Source organism: Mus musculus, chromosome 15 (assembly GCF_000001635.26).
Source record: "Mus musculus strain C57BL/6J chromosome 15, GRCm38.p6 C57BL/6J".
NCBI classification, from domain to species: Eukaryota; Metazoa; Chordata; class Mammalia; order Rodentia; family Muridae; genus Mus; species Mus musculus.
In genome coordinates, this window is record NC_000081.6 from 97065277 (window position 1) to 97079226 (window position 13950).

A 13950-nucleotide genomic window follows, 5' to 3' on the forward strand; every position below is an offset into this window, starting at 1 on the left:
TCTCCTTCCCTCTGCCCAACCCCCTCCCTCCACAAGTGCTTTCCATGTAAGGGAAAGACAGAAACTTACTGGTATAAAGGAGAGAAAGGGGCTACGGCTGAGATCACAGCTGCAAGATCCAAGCCCCATGCTGCTAGCGAGCTTTCTATTGAGTCCATGCTGGGCTAGGGTATATCACACTATGGGGAATAGGAGAGTAATTTTTTTTTTCTTCCTCAAGACTTTTAGGTTAGCTTCCAAGGAGCAATGGTTCCCACTCTTAAGGCCTTGGAGTAAAATCTCATGATTTTGTACTAAGAGGTTATCTGGAGGTCTGTCCTATTGATAACGTGTAATAAAGTACCCAGCCTTATGCAGTAAAGTGCCCCAACCCTGTGGAGGGAATTCTCAAGCTGTCTTCTCAGCGACCTGCTTCTGTGGGAAAGTACTAAGGCTGCCTCTCACACTGGAGGGGAGAGGAAGGGCCTGAGGCATCAACAAGGTGGTCTGCTTTTACCTTCTGCTTTGCAAAGTAAACAGATGGAGTTTCACACGTATTCCATAAACCTGTCTTCAGCAGGGGACTTTTTTTCTACTGGAATCCCAGCACAAACATGATGGACGAGCCCACTGCCTATGAGCCTGGCAGCCATGAGTGATAGATAGATACCCTGAGTCACACCAAGTAGAGGTGAACTGAGGATAAAGTTGTGCATCCAAGTGCTGTACTCTCCTGAGCTAGAGGAAGGTTTTCTTCGGGCCAGTATGGAACCGGAGGAATCCTGAATGTGGAGAGGCGCAGCTGGGTCGTCTCCAGACAGAGGAGGCTCCACTAAGACAGGGCGCCTGCTTCTTTCCCATCAAACGACAGCAGAACAGGATGCAACTTTGGGTTCCCAGCCCAAGGAATGCTTTCTGTCTCTTGTGACACACACCCAGACGTCTTCAGACTAAAACCAGGACTCTTCAGATCTCAGGATCGATCTCTTAATGATCTGACAATGGAACTATACACATGGGAAAAGCTTTGTCACCATGATGACGGAGTGTGAAAGTAAGAGACACAGAACAGGGGTGAAAGGGGAGCCCATTTATGATGCTGGAAAGGTAAAGGAATGCTTGTGGTGGAGACATCTTTTTTTTCTAGTCTGAACCACTTACAGATGATAATAATAATAATGGATTCCTGTAGTTTGTCCCTCCCAGGGTGCTTTAACGCACATCCTTTCTTTCCATCTTTGATGATACTAAATAGCACAAGTACCTACAAGCTAGCAGCACGTGGGTACCATCAAGAGATGCCTGGGTACCTCCTATGTGACTGATTTTATAATGACCTGGTTCATGAGTCTTGGCCTTTGTTGGCCTTCATTTTTGAGATGAACAGAGACCCACACAGAACCCCACATAATCCTTTAACACTATCTGTCATATCACAATGACTTTAATGTTTTAAACATCTCCCTCCCCCTTGCTTTTAAACCAAGTATATTCATCTCCTAACTTAAAAGGAACCTCCTCGAATATGACCATCCTGGAGACCCTTCATCTAAACTCACTAGCACGGGGCTCAGGGGAGTACAGCCTGGGCCCACTCTTGGTCCCATCACTTACTACCTAAGCAAGTTGTCCTACAGGCTCTTAGCAATAAACCTAGGGTGCCAATAATGTACCTCACGGGGCTGTCATGTATAGAATTTAAAAATACCTAACATACAATAAAATGGTAGCTTGCGTATCATAAGTGCATGGTGTTTTAGTCCTTTTTCTGATGCTACGGCTAAATACCACAGACTAGATTTTTTAAAATGTTTACTTAGCTCATAGTTGTGGAAGTCTGGGAAGTCCGATAGTATTGACTTTTTGTGAGGGTCATCCAGATAAGGCTCAGAGTGGCAGGGGATGTCCTGCAACAAAACAGAGCTGCTGCATAGCAACTTCCTCTGAGATGAAAACCTTCCGCTTTGGAAAAAAGCTCGAGATGAAGAATATTTTTAGAAGGGAGGTAAAGCAATATGATGTTCTAAGTGTGTGTGTGTGTGTGTGTGTGTGAGAGAGAGAGAGAGAGAGAGAGAGAGAGAGAGAAAGAGAGAGAGAGAGAGAGATTCCAATCCTACAGGGAAGCTGCTTAAGGTCAGGACATAACCATCTCAATCGCTCAATAGGAAGTCTCTGAAACTGACCAGATACACTAAAGCCCTCCACCCAAGCCTAGAAGCAGTAAAGACTTCTCAGAGACACTCTCAGACTAGACGAGCTGCCTAGAAGAAACACGGGGCTACTTGCAAGAGGCAGTTTTGAGCTGTCTGGCTCAGACCAGCTGGACTGCCTGGGAAAGACAGTTTCCCGCCTGTTGAACTGCTTGCGTGCTCTGCAGAGCATTTCAGAGGTTCAACTCCTGTGGACTGTCATCCAAGATACAGTGTGGATCAGGAACAATTTCAACACAGTATAAAGCTGATAAAGACTTCCAGAGCACATGTCTGTAAAGCCCGGGAAGGAAAGAAGGCTTGCTTCACAAGGCAGAAGGCAATAATTTATAGTAACAAGACTGGTGACTCTTTGCTCAAGTGTGTTCCCCAGATTTCATGTGCTGGAAACCTGGTACCCAGCAGAGCCATTGTGAGAGGAGACTCTCAGGGGGAGGTTGTGTGACAGGCAGATTAATTCTCTGAGACAGGTATAGTTAGCAGGCTATTATGGGAACGACTGTTATAAAGTGAGCTCCTGGGGACCGGCTCTTGTTGTATGACACTATTCCTGGGAGACATGAGCAAACAACTGGATCATATCTATAATTAGTTCTGTGCATATTTAACATCATGTTTTAAGCCATCATGGTTACTTACCTATGTATCACTAATAACTATGAACTCATTAAGAGACCACATCTCTTTTATCCTTTTAATTTCAGCACACAGCCTGCAGATATCCACTTAATTCGCTAGTGATGGAGCTAGTGGTATTTTTTTCAAAAAGTGTACACACTGGAGCAGGAAGCAGTCTTGGAAACAATTCCTGCTCAGCCCATCATTTACAGGTGAAGAAAATAAGGTCTGTGAGAATCAGACTAACCTAAAGTCACACCGTTCACACCGTTCGTTAGCAGGTGTGACTTTATAATTCATAAGTGCTGTGCTCTTAGAGGCCATTGGAACCTGTTGACAAACAAGAAATCAAACTACGATCTTGTTTTCCTGGTTTTCTTTGCGGAGGACATATGATTTTTCCTTTCTTGGTTATTCTTTGGCGGAAGTGGTTATAATCTTCCTTGGTAATCATCAGTATTCACCCATCTCTGCAATTCCAGAGAAAGGCAAGCCACTCGGCAGCCACCCATGATGTAGCAGTAGATATGGCCGACGTACCATATCATCTTCATCCTCGGATTCCCTCTGAGCTCCTGCTCTGTACAGCTGCTTCAGATAAACGAAGAAGGGTGAGGACGGAAGAGCTAAGGAAAGGTGGTTCATGAAGAGCCATGCGGGGTGTGGAGTGAATGAGTTTCTTAAATATTCTTACTTTCTGTGGCTACCTAGTAAGACACTTCTGTGTTTCCAAATTTAGTAGTTTAAAATAAAACCTCCTGTTTATTCTGTCTACAAACGTATTCAAGAGGGACAATTCACTTTGGCCTTATAAAGCATCTGACCCACAGATCCACAGACCCACGGATTCACAGATCCACGGACCCACAGATCCAAAGATCCACTGATCAACTGTGAGCATTCTCCTCTTGGATGATTTAACCACATGGTAGCAGGTGGGTGTTGACCATCTACGGCAATAAAACTATGGCGGCTGCTTGAGTTTAGATTTGGAAATGTCTTTTAAAAGCCCGTGTCAAGGCCTCTTCTAACGTTAACAGGTGGGGCCTGACGGGAGCCTTCGGGCCACTAGAAGACTGAGGACCTGCCACACTCTGGGGCAGCTCCTATGGACGGTCAGGAATGGTTCCTAGCCCTTACCTGATGGTCACGCCCTCCGTAACTCCAGTTCCTGCTGATCCGGCGCCCTCTTCCGGTTTCTACAGGCACTAGGCACGCAGTACACTTCCGTACAGGAAGGCAAAACATTCTTAACATAAAATAAAAATTTAAAAATCTCCAAAATACACTTCAGAGAAGTTTGACTCCTACTCTCAGGAGCAGTGGGAGTTGGGGCTTACGTGGTTACGTGGGCTTATGTGGCAGAGAGGTAGATACGTGAATGCAACATGTTAAACTCTAGACCTGATGGTTTTCTCGGAGAAGGGAAAGCTAAGACAGAGCTTCCCTGGTTAAATAACCCTCAAAAGTCGGCTTCAAAGACTTCCATTCTAAATACAACTTGAGCGTGTGCAACAAGGTCTGCTCTGGGTGTTGTCAAACTTGAGCCTCCAGCCGCACCTTAGAGAAGTCTAACACCTGGGTGTGATTGATATCAGCTGGGCAGACAACTTCACAGGTTGATGGGGAAAGAGACAAAGAGAGCTCTGTGAAAACCATCCCATCCCAGGGTGGATGTGCGATCAACATGGTGCCCATATTCCCAACATGGTGTCTGTAGAAATGAGTCAGAGCTTACGCTGCACGGACTCTCAGAAGGTACCACCCACAATCCAGGTGGGTCTCCTACATCCAATCAAGGCAACCAGGATGCGTCTTCAAGTAAGACTGTCTACACAGGTGATTCTTATTTGTTGCAAGTGAACACAGAACACACCCAAAAGGTCCACCCAAGTCACTACACAAATGAGCAAACCACGTGAAAGGGGACAGTGCTGTGTTCTCTAGAGGGTCAAAACTAGTGGGATAGATAGATATAGAATTTCATACATTTGTGTTTAATGATATTTAATACACTTAATACAAATTTAAAAATTGATTAATCAGCGTTAACATAGTAACAACAGCAGAGTCAGACCTGAGAGCCAAGAACCTGGTAAGATAGTCAATCCTGGAGGCTGGGTTCCTCAGCAGCCGAGTAGTCCCACCATGGCTGCTTCTGAGTAGAGGGAGGCTGGCTGACAACTGTGGTGGGGGTTGGGATTGTTCAGTCCGCAGCAGCAAAGGGGCAGACTGGCTTGGTGGCAAGAGGGAAGGCTGAGAAGCCAAAGGAGTGATGACGTCTTTCTTCCACACCCTTTTCACCGGGACTCTCAGAAGGTACCACCCACAGTCTAGGTGGGTCTCTCCACATCCAATCAAGACAATCAGGATGCTTCTTCAAGACCGGCTACGCTGGTGATTTTAATTGGTTGCAGCCTCGATACTGTCCTAAGCCACCACCTGAAATCTCCAGCTTAGCAGAAATAAGTTCTGAGCTCTGCAAAGACAAAGTATGAGAAATACATGAGGAGAAGAAGAGGGAACAGTTCTCAGCACAGCTCCATGTGGCTTCCTGTACATCGGCAAAGACTTGAACAGTCCAGTCGCAAATGTATCCAAAGGACTAGAGGAGACTGTGTGACAAAAAGTTGAAACAATCACATTCCAGCCTCTTGACTAAGAGGAATGAAGAAACAGATAGAGACAGTAGCCACGGCTCAGGAAAGAGAAATTATAAATGCAAAGATGTAAACCTCTGAAAGGGACTGGGAATTGGAAGGCAGGAGGTCTGAGGACAGGAATCAAAAAGTCAATAGATTTCAACAGTTGGTTCAAACAGGCCAAGTAAAGAATTGTAAGCCTGATAATTGATGGTAAAGATTATGCCGTATGGTGATAAAGATACCATAGGATGGTATGTGGGGGTATGTGGGTGGGAGGAAACATGACCAGAATCTCGGGGACAAGCGGGGCACCACTAAGCAAGCACACGTGTAACTGAGTACCAAGGACAGGAACGAAACAGAAAAATACTTGGACGAATTATGACTGACAACTTCAAAATATTAATAAAAGCCAGGACCCTTTAACTCCAGGCCGCTAAGATTAGTGTAGGGAATACATGAACATATATCACGGTTTTCAAAAGAATCCTAGAAGCTTGAAAGGGGTGGGGAGAGCAAGGAGCCCGTTGTTGTATACCTGAAGCAAGGGGTACCCAGAGCCAGCAATGCACAGCCAGAGTTCTCAAAGGACAAAGATTTCAACCAGGATTTTAATGTTCAAACAAAGTAGCTTTCAAAAGCAAAGGTGAAATAAAGACATTGCCAGGGAATTAAGTGAGTAATTACTGCCCAAAACACTAAAATTTCAATGCAAGGCCCACCCCCACATACATTCTACACTTGGATACTGGGCTTAATTGTGCACCTTCAAAGGACAGCGTAAATACATATTTATACTTTCTTAGCTGACTAAAAGACAGTAGTAACAATATCTTTGATGTTGTTTATTCTGTATAATCCTGTATAAAACATAGTCTGTATATTTAAAAACACACAGAAAAATAATATGTTTGGCAAAACAGCACAAAGAAAGTGGTTGGGAGAAAAGCTTTATACAGCTTTTTATTTTTCCAGACAGCAACTCAGAACCCCAGTAAGGGATGAAGAGAACTTGAATTGAGAAATATGATTAATATAATATCCTCTATACGCATTTCTATCCTCCTTCATCCTATGAATTTACTACAAAGACAAGTTAATACAGAGTAATAATAATAATAATAATAATAATAATAATAATAATAATAATAAATTAGCTGGGGGTCAAACAGGTAGGAGAAAGAGGAGAGGAAAGAAGAAATGGGATGCTCATTATAGATACATAGGTGAATTTCTTGGTTTTTTTTTTTTTTTGTTTTTTGAGACAGGGTTTCTCTGTGTAGCCCTGGCTGTCCTGGAACTCACTTTGTAGACCAGGCTGGCCTCAAACTCAGAAATCCACCTGCCTCTTCCTCCCAAGTGCTGGGATTAAAGGCATGAGCCACCACCGCCCGGCCATAGGTGAATTTCTAAGTTCCTTAAACTCATATTATTCTTAAGTGGATTCTAGTGAGACAATGCGGGTTTATATGGATGTCTTCTGGTCTGTCCCATTGGCTTCCATGTTTATTTTTGTGCCCATATCAGTCTGTCCTCAGGGTTGTGGCTCTGTAGTGTAGTCTGAGGTCAGACTGTGACGACTCTGACCCTGAGGGTTGCAGGGTCTTTTTGTTTGATTGGTTTGGGGGTTTTGGGTTTGCATTTTGGTTTTCTTTTTTGGTTTTGGTTGGTTGGTTGACTGGGTTTTGTTTTGTTGTTGTCTGTTGGTTGGTTGGTTTGGGTTTTTTGTCTTGTTGTGTTTTTTTTGTTTTTGTTTTTGTTTTGCTTCCATAAAATTTTAGGATTGTATTTTCTACTCCGGGAAAGACCGTGGCTGGAATTTTGACAAGAATGGCACACGGAGTCTAGACCTGTTTTCAGTCATACTGTTTTCACAACATTGATGGATCCCTTCTTCCCTGTAGGTTGATAAAACAAGCACTAATGGACTTATAAATAAAAGGTCAAATAGACCCATGGGTCATAGAAGCAAGTATATCACCCCCAAAGAAAACCCAAAATCTAGCAGGGAAAACACCAGATGCTAAGGCTCCCTTTGGCATTGTGGATAACGGAATCAACAGAGCCCCAAAAGGCTTAGGTAGCCCCAACACCTCTTCCCTTCCCCCTCCTCCTCTCCCCCCCCCCCCCACTTCCTGCCTTCCTGTCAGGCCTTCAGTTTTTCCCAGCAGGCACCCCAGGCTCCAGGGTCTCTAACATCAGGAACCTGGGTTATAACTTCCCCTTCACAGCTTCATGCAGTGGCCCGTCAGGGATTCCTTCCTGGCCGTGCTCTGAAACTATGCAGAAAGTCCCCATGACCTCTCCAATCTCACATTTCCATGCCTGTCATGCCAGTGCCATGTGGGTAATGTTGCCAAATTCTGCTACCAGCTGAGATGTAGCCTAGCCCTTCGGGGTCACAGTGCTAACCTGGGGAAACCTTTTCCTGGGCGCTTGCTTTCAAACACGGCGATCCTTCAGTTTAGGCTTTCTCTTCTGATATGAATTTGGGCCATCAGGAAGGAGCCCCAAAGGTGGGGTTTTGCCCTCAGGACACATTCCTGCCCTCGTGGAGTGCAGGAGTTCCTCTACCATGAAGTTGGTCTCATTAACATTCCCAGACACTTCCTCGGCACCAGGCAGAATGGTGTCCTGTCTAGAAATTTCTTCTGTCAAACAAATTGATCTATGACATTTAAATTCAACTCCTCATAATAACCAGCAGAACAAAACTAGATTCTTGACCAAAATCTCACACACGGATTCCCCTCCGATCCATTGTCCACACAGCCTCTGTCCACCTTCTCTTTTACCTTTGTAAACAAACCATCATTTGCCTGTGGGCCAAGGAGTGGCAGTCCTTTGTCCTCCTCCGGAACAAATATCCCTGCTTCCCTCCCCACCCTTTCCCTTCTCCTTTGCTCTAGTCCTCTGTCTCCTGTCTTTGTCTCTGTATTCCCAGGCCGTTGTCTCTCTGGGGCAAATCTTTGTGCTGAGAACTTGGCCTTGGGGTCATGAGCCATAAGGGCTGAGCACTGGCATCCTCCTACGGCCCTCTGAGCTCTGCTTAAAGAACCAAGGACTTTTCTGCCCTGTGGTTTCAAACTGTCATTCCTCCTTCAGATCAGTTGCAAAGGCCTAAGAGCCCCGTGTGTCAGAGTTCCTTCTGCGCTCTGCCCGGCAGCCAGATAGGCCTGAGTTGTTATAAAAGAGACCGTTAGGTCCCTCCTCCATCTCTATGCCCCTTTTCTCTCTCTGACCCCTCCCCCTCTCTCTCCAAGTGTTCCTGGCCACCCTCTTCTCTTTCTCTCCTTCTCTCTCTGTCTCTGTGTCTCTCTCTGTCTCTTTCTGTCTCTCTGTCCCCTCTCTTTCTATGTCTCTAGTCCCTTCTCAACTCCCCTTGCCAGCCCCCTAAAGAAACTCTGTTCTATAGTAGACCCGTCAGTACCTCTGAGAAATAGGTGCCTCAGCATAGGCCCGCTGAGGTACCCTCTCCCACCACACCATACCCGGTCCTACAAAACATATCCTGGCTTTTTATAAAACACATCAACATGGTCAGATTTGTCGTAGCAATAGCCCCTTCTCAGTACTGATTTTCTGTCTCGGTTACATTTCCTGTGGCTGTGAAAAGAAAGAAACAAACAAAAACCCAAAAATACAAAAAGCAATTCAAGGAAGAAAAAGAAAGGACCCCCAGGAAGGCTCAAGAAAGAAAAGAAGGAAGGAAGGAAGGACCCACAGCTCAGTGTTATGGCACTTCAGGATTGGGGACGTCTCAGACGAAGCTGAGCGTATTGCATCCACCGTCAAGAAGCAGAGAACGGTGGACATTTTGTGCTCAGCCCTGTTGCTCCTTTCGATACAGTCTGAGATATAAGCCCAGGAAAGGCTTCTATCTGCCTTTGGTGCGGTTTTGTCCACCTCAGTTAACCTAGCCCATGTAACCCTCCACAAGTGTGCTCAGAGGGTGCAACAGCCCTCACAGCTGTGCCCAGAAGTTTAAAAAAAATCCCTCACAGGTGTGAGCCCAGAAGGTTGTTAAAACAAAAGCCCCTCACAGGTGTGCCTGAGGGGGGAATTATCCCTCACAGCTGCGTACCCAGAAGTTAAAATAAAAAAAAAAACCAACCCTCACAGGTGTGTCCAGAGGTTAAACCATCCTCTCCAGGTGTGCCCAGGAGTTAAAATCAGGCCTCATAGGGGCGCCTGGAGGGGGAAATTATCCCTCACAGGTGTGCCCAGAGGTTAAGTCACCTCTTACGTAAATCATCCCTCACAGATGTGCCTGCAACCGCTCTTCCCAGGTGACTCCAGTCCTGTCAAGTCACGGAAAGGGATTGAAAAAGGTCAAAGCATAAAGGCTTAGAAATGATCGTTTAAAATCAAAATGTTATAAAATTATAACAGTAGGCTAACCAAGGAGAAACACACACGAGGTGCCAAAAGAATAATAGAAACAGAAAAGAAAAAAAAAAGTTCAAAGACTGACCAATCGAAAAAAAAAATATGTGGAAGAACCATCAGATGACTGTATGCCAGGAACTAAAAGCTAAAACCACAGTTGAAAGGATGATAGCATAAAGATGCTGTTATATGCCTAGTAAAGGGGAGATGGGGGCATCAAAGGGACAAAAAAAATCAATAGCTGGAAAAGGATGACGTGTAAGTCCAGCCCCCTCTGTGTTTCAAAGCCAGAGACGTCCTAGTGTATGTAAGTGGGTAAAAGGTGAACTGTTGGGATCTGTGAGCTCCGGGCTGTCCTATGAGTCCTGCTGGTGCTGGGCCTGTGCTGGATTAATTTCTGATGTCAGCGGTAGTTGTCTTCACTTTTAGCTTTCCCTTCCTTGAGCAAGGGACACTCTGGCAGCCACACTTAGCTTCATGGGTTGTGTCCTGGAAGGGTTTCTCATCTCCCTGAGACTCCCCAGCTTGTACTCTGTGGGGCGACCAGTGTTCTGGTTGTGGGACGTCTCCCCTGGGTGCTGGGTGTGGAGGGGGCTACCACAGCATGAGGATCTGTGCAGACGGGCCTGTCTTTGCTCCTTCAAAAATCCAAGGGACATTAGTAACCCTGATGGAGGGATCTGGCTGTGGTTTCAATGGAGTGTCAGGTATCAGCATTGAATCTGGGGGTGGGCAGCTGGCTCCAGAGGTTGATCTACCTGTCGACTTCAAATCCAGGGCTACCCAACTCCAGAGTCATTCTTAATTGGTGAAATCTGCTCCCAGACACCAGGAGGAGACTTCGCCTCCCATGTAGGTCACTGTGTGAGCTAAAGCCTCCCATGTAGGTCACTGTGTGAGCTAAGTCTCCTGTTGCCTCATTTTTGGTACCGCTTCCCGACCATGCCAGGTGCCCCCAGCTTACAGGGTAGCTAACTGTGTGGCTGAGGTTGGCTTTGCTTGACTTTTGTCTTCTTAAGGCTCCACTCTTTGGCATTCCTTCTAGGCTCCGCCCACAGTGACCTGGCAACAGCCAGGGGTGCCTGACTCACTATAAAAGGGGCTGCTTGCTCCCTCCTCAGCCTCTCAATGGTCCTTGCTCCCTTACCCTCTTCCCTCTCTTCCGTATCCCCCTCCCCGCCTCTCTTCACCTGCTCAGGACCTGCCTCTACTCCTACTCCCTCTCCTTCTCTTCCCCCACCCTCTCTCTGCCTTTCTCTGTCTCTATTACCTCCTCAATTCCCCTCCCCTCCCCATGCCCTAAATAAACTCTGTTCTATACTATACCCTCCTCAGGAGGAAGGGATGCCTCAGCATGGTCCCACAGAGGCACCCCTTCCCCCCCCCCCCCACACCATACCGAGCCTCCATCAAACATATTCCTTCCTTCTCTTTCTTTTTATAAAACCCAGCGCCACTTGCATGTCTCTGTAGACTCTTCAGCTAATTTGGCACCTATTTCGTGGGATCTGAGGCTCTTCATCCCATACGGTCCCTAAGAACAGTTTCTCTTCTCACCCTGAGCCTGCTTCACTGGGTCACAAGAAGAGGCTTCCAGTCCCCCGTCTTACCTGGAAGTCTCAGGGAGAAAAACTTACACCTTGAAACCACTGAATCATATAAATTAGTAAATGTCGCTTATTATTAGGTGCATACATGATATTTGAATTAACAGCTCATTAAAGCTTTTTAAGAAACATTTATTTATTTAGTGAGTGAGTGTGTGTGTGTGTGTGTGTGTATTTGCACATGCACACCACAGCTTGCATGAGAAGATCAGAGGGCAAATTCCAGAATTAATTCCCTCCTACCACCAAGAGAGTTCCAAGGATCAAACTCAGGTTAGCAGACCTGAAGGCTGAAGCCTTCACACCTGGTCCCCACCCCAACCCCTTTTCAAAGTAAAAACCCAAAGCAAACAAAGCCAGTGTTTTAGCTGATACTGCTCAAGAGATTCTAGACTCCGTTATAGGAATTTAAGTTTGTTTATCCTAAATTGCTTGACTCTTCAGACCAAGACGAATGGAGGCATAGGTAAGTCACGTGTCTCTCCCAAGCACTGGATTCTGAAAGGACGGAATGGGATATGAGGAACCCAGCAACCTGAAGGGAAAATGCAATGGCGTCCAGGGGTCCGTCTTCTGCCTTAAACCCGGAGCCCCTTTCTAGGTTTCTTGCGAAAGGGGAGGAGGCATCGACTACTCATGACTGACTCCAGAGGCATCGACTACTCATGACTGACTCCGGAGGCATCAACTACTCATGACTGACTCCGGGCAGTGGCATCAGCCAGCTTTCAGTTACTGCAACGAAATGCTAAGAGAGAATCAACTCATCCGATTTATAAAGTGAAAAGTTTTACTTCGGCTCACAGCTTTAAAGGTTCCAGTCATGGTCAGACAGGCCATTACTGTGAGGTCTTTGGAGAACAATGACAGGCAGAGTAAAACTACTCACCCCAACTCCAGGGAGCAAAATCGAGCCAGGAAAGGCCTGGGTCCCACAATCCCTTCCAAAGGCACGCCTTCCAGTGAGCTAGGATGGCTGCGTCCTCAGAGAATGGCACCACCCTGAGGAACAGTCCTTTAACACTCAGACCTGAATGAGACTTAAGGTCCAAAGACTATGCTTGCCTACTGATCTCTGTTCTTCCCAGCCCAGGCCGCCTCTGTTCTACCTGTCAGTCAACCCTGTTGCTCTTTACAGCCCCATACTCAGGGATGCCGGCCACTCAAGGAAGTGAGGCCACCTCCTCTGCGCTGGTTTGTTGAATCAAGCACCACAGAGGGGTGACTTACCATGGCAACCATCTGCTCTGAAGGCCTGGATCGAGGTGGCTGCAGGGTCAGTTCTTTGGAAGGGCTGGAACCTGCCTGTATCCACCTCCTTACAGAGCTGTGTCAGTCACCTTCCTCGGTCATGACTGTCTCTTAATTACTTTTCTATTGTTGTGACAAAATGACCCTGGCAACATATCGATAGAAGGACATATCTGGGCTTACAGTTCTAAGGGATAAGAGACCATCTCCATCACAGTGGAAGCATGGCAGCATGCAGGCATGGCGACTGGAGCTAGAAATGGAGAGCTGGGAGCTCACATCTCACACCATAAACAGGAAACGGGAAAACCCTGGAAATGGTCTGTGACTTTTGACACCTCGGAGTCCACCTTCTCCAAGTGATATACTTCCTCTAGCAAAACACCACATCCTAAACCTACACAAACACCACCACCAAATATTCAAATGCCCTGGGCAGCTCATTCAAACCACCACTGGGGTCTCTCCCATTCTTTCTCTCAATGTCACAAGACCTTTCTCTCTTTGTTTCCATCTCCAGCCATTTTCTGTCCTGTAGAAAGACATTGTCTTCAGATTTCAGGCCCACACACCCATACATTTAGACACCCTCTCCTTAGTCACATCTATACAAACTTTTTTCTCAATGATCATGTCTCAAGACTCATGGTTAGCATGAGTTCTTGGAGAGAGATATTAAATCCACTGTAGGAGATGTGTGAGTGCTTCCATTTGGGGTCAGTCCATAATATCACTGCACAAAATAAGTAGTTAATCATACTTTGTTGAGATTCTGGCAAAAATAATAAGAGCTACAGAATGTAAGGAGAAAGCAGCTACATGTCAATAAAAGAGTCTTTAAGAAATTAAACCCTGGGCTGGAGAGATGGCTCAGTGGTTTAGTGCACTGGGTGCTCTTCCAGAGGTACTGAGTTCAATTCCCAGCAACCACATGGTGGCTCACAACCATCTGTAATGGGATCCGATGCCCTCTTCTGGTTGTGTCTGAAGACAGATACAGTGTACTCACATAAATAAAATAAATCTAAAAAAGAAAGAAAGAAGGAGAGAGGGAGAGGGAGAGAGAAGAAGGAGGAGGAGGAGAAGGAGGAGGAGGAGGAGGAGGAGGAGGAGGAGGAGGAGGAGAAGAAGAAGAAGAAGAAGAAGAAGAAGAAGAAGAAGAAGAAGAAGAAGAAGAAGAAGAAGAAGAAGAAGAAGAAGAAGAAGAAATTAAACCCACTGTGCTCTAAGTCTCATTGGAATTTAAGACAC

At 46.0% G+C, this 13950-nt stretch overlaps 2 long non-coding RNA genes across 2 annotated transcripts in view; both read left to right on the plus strand.

Annotated features, from left to right (window-relative positions):
• Gm32840 overlaps window positions 1-13950 on the plus strand; it is a 62793-nt gene that overhangs the window by 21137 nt on the left and 27706 nt on the right. The window lies entirely within an intron of this gene.
• Window positions 1911-4044, plus strand: Gm32789. The gene is made up of 4 exons (XR_875625.1): window positions 1911-1984; window positions 3290-3418; window positions 3638-3742; window positions 3848-4044. It is a non-coding gene; the product is annotated as a predicted gene, 32789 (long non-coding RNA).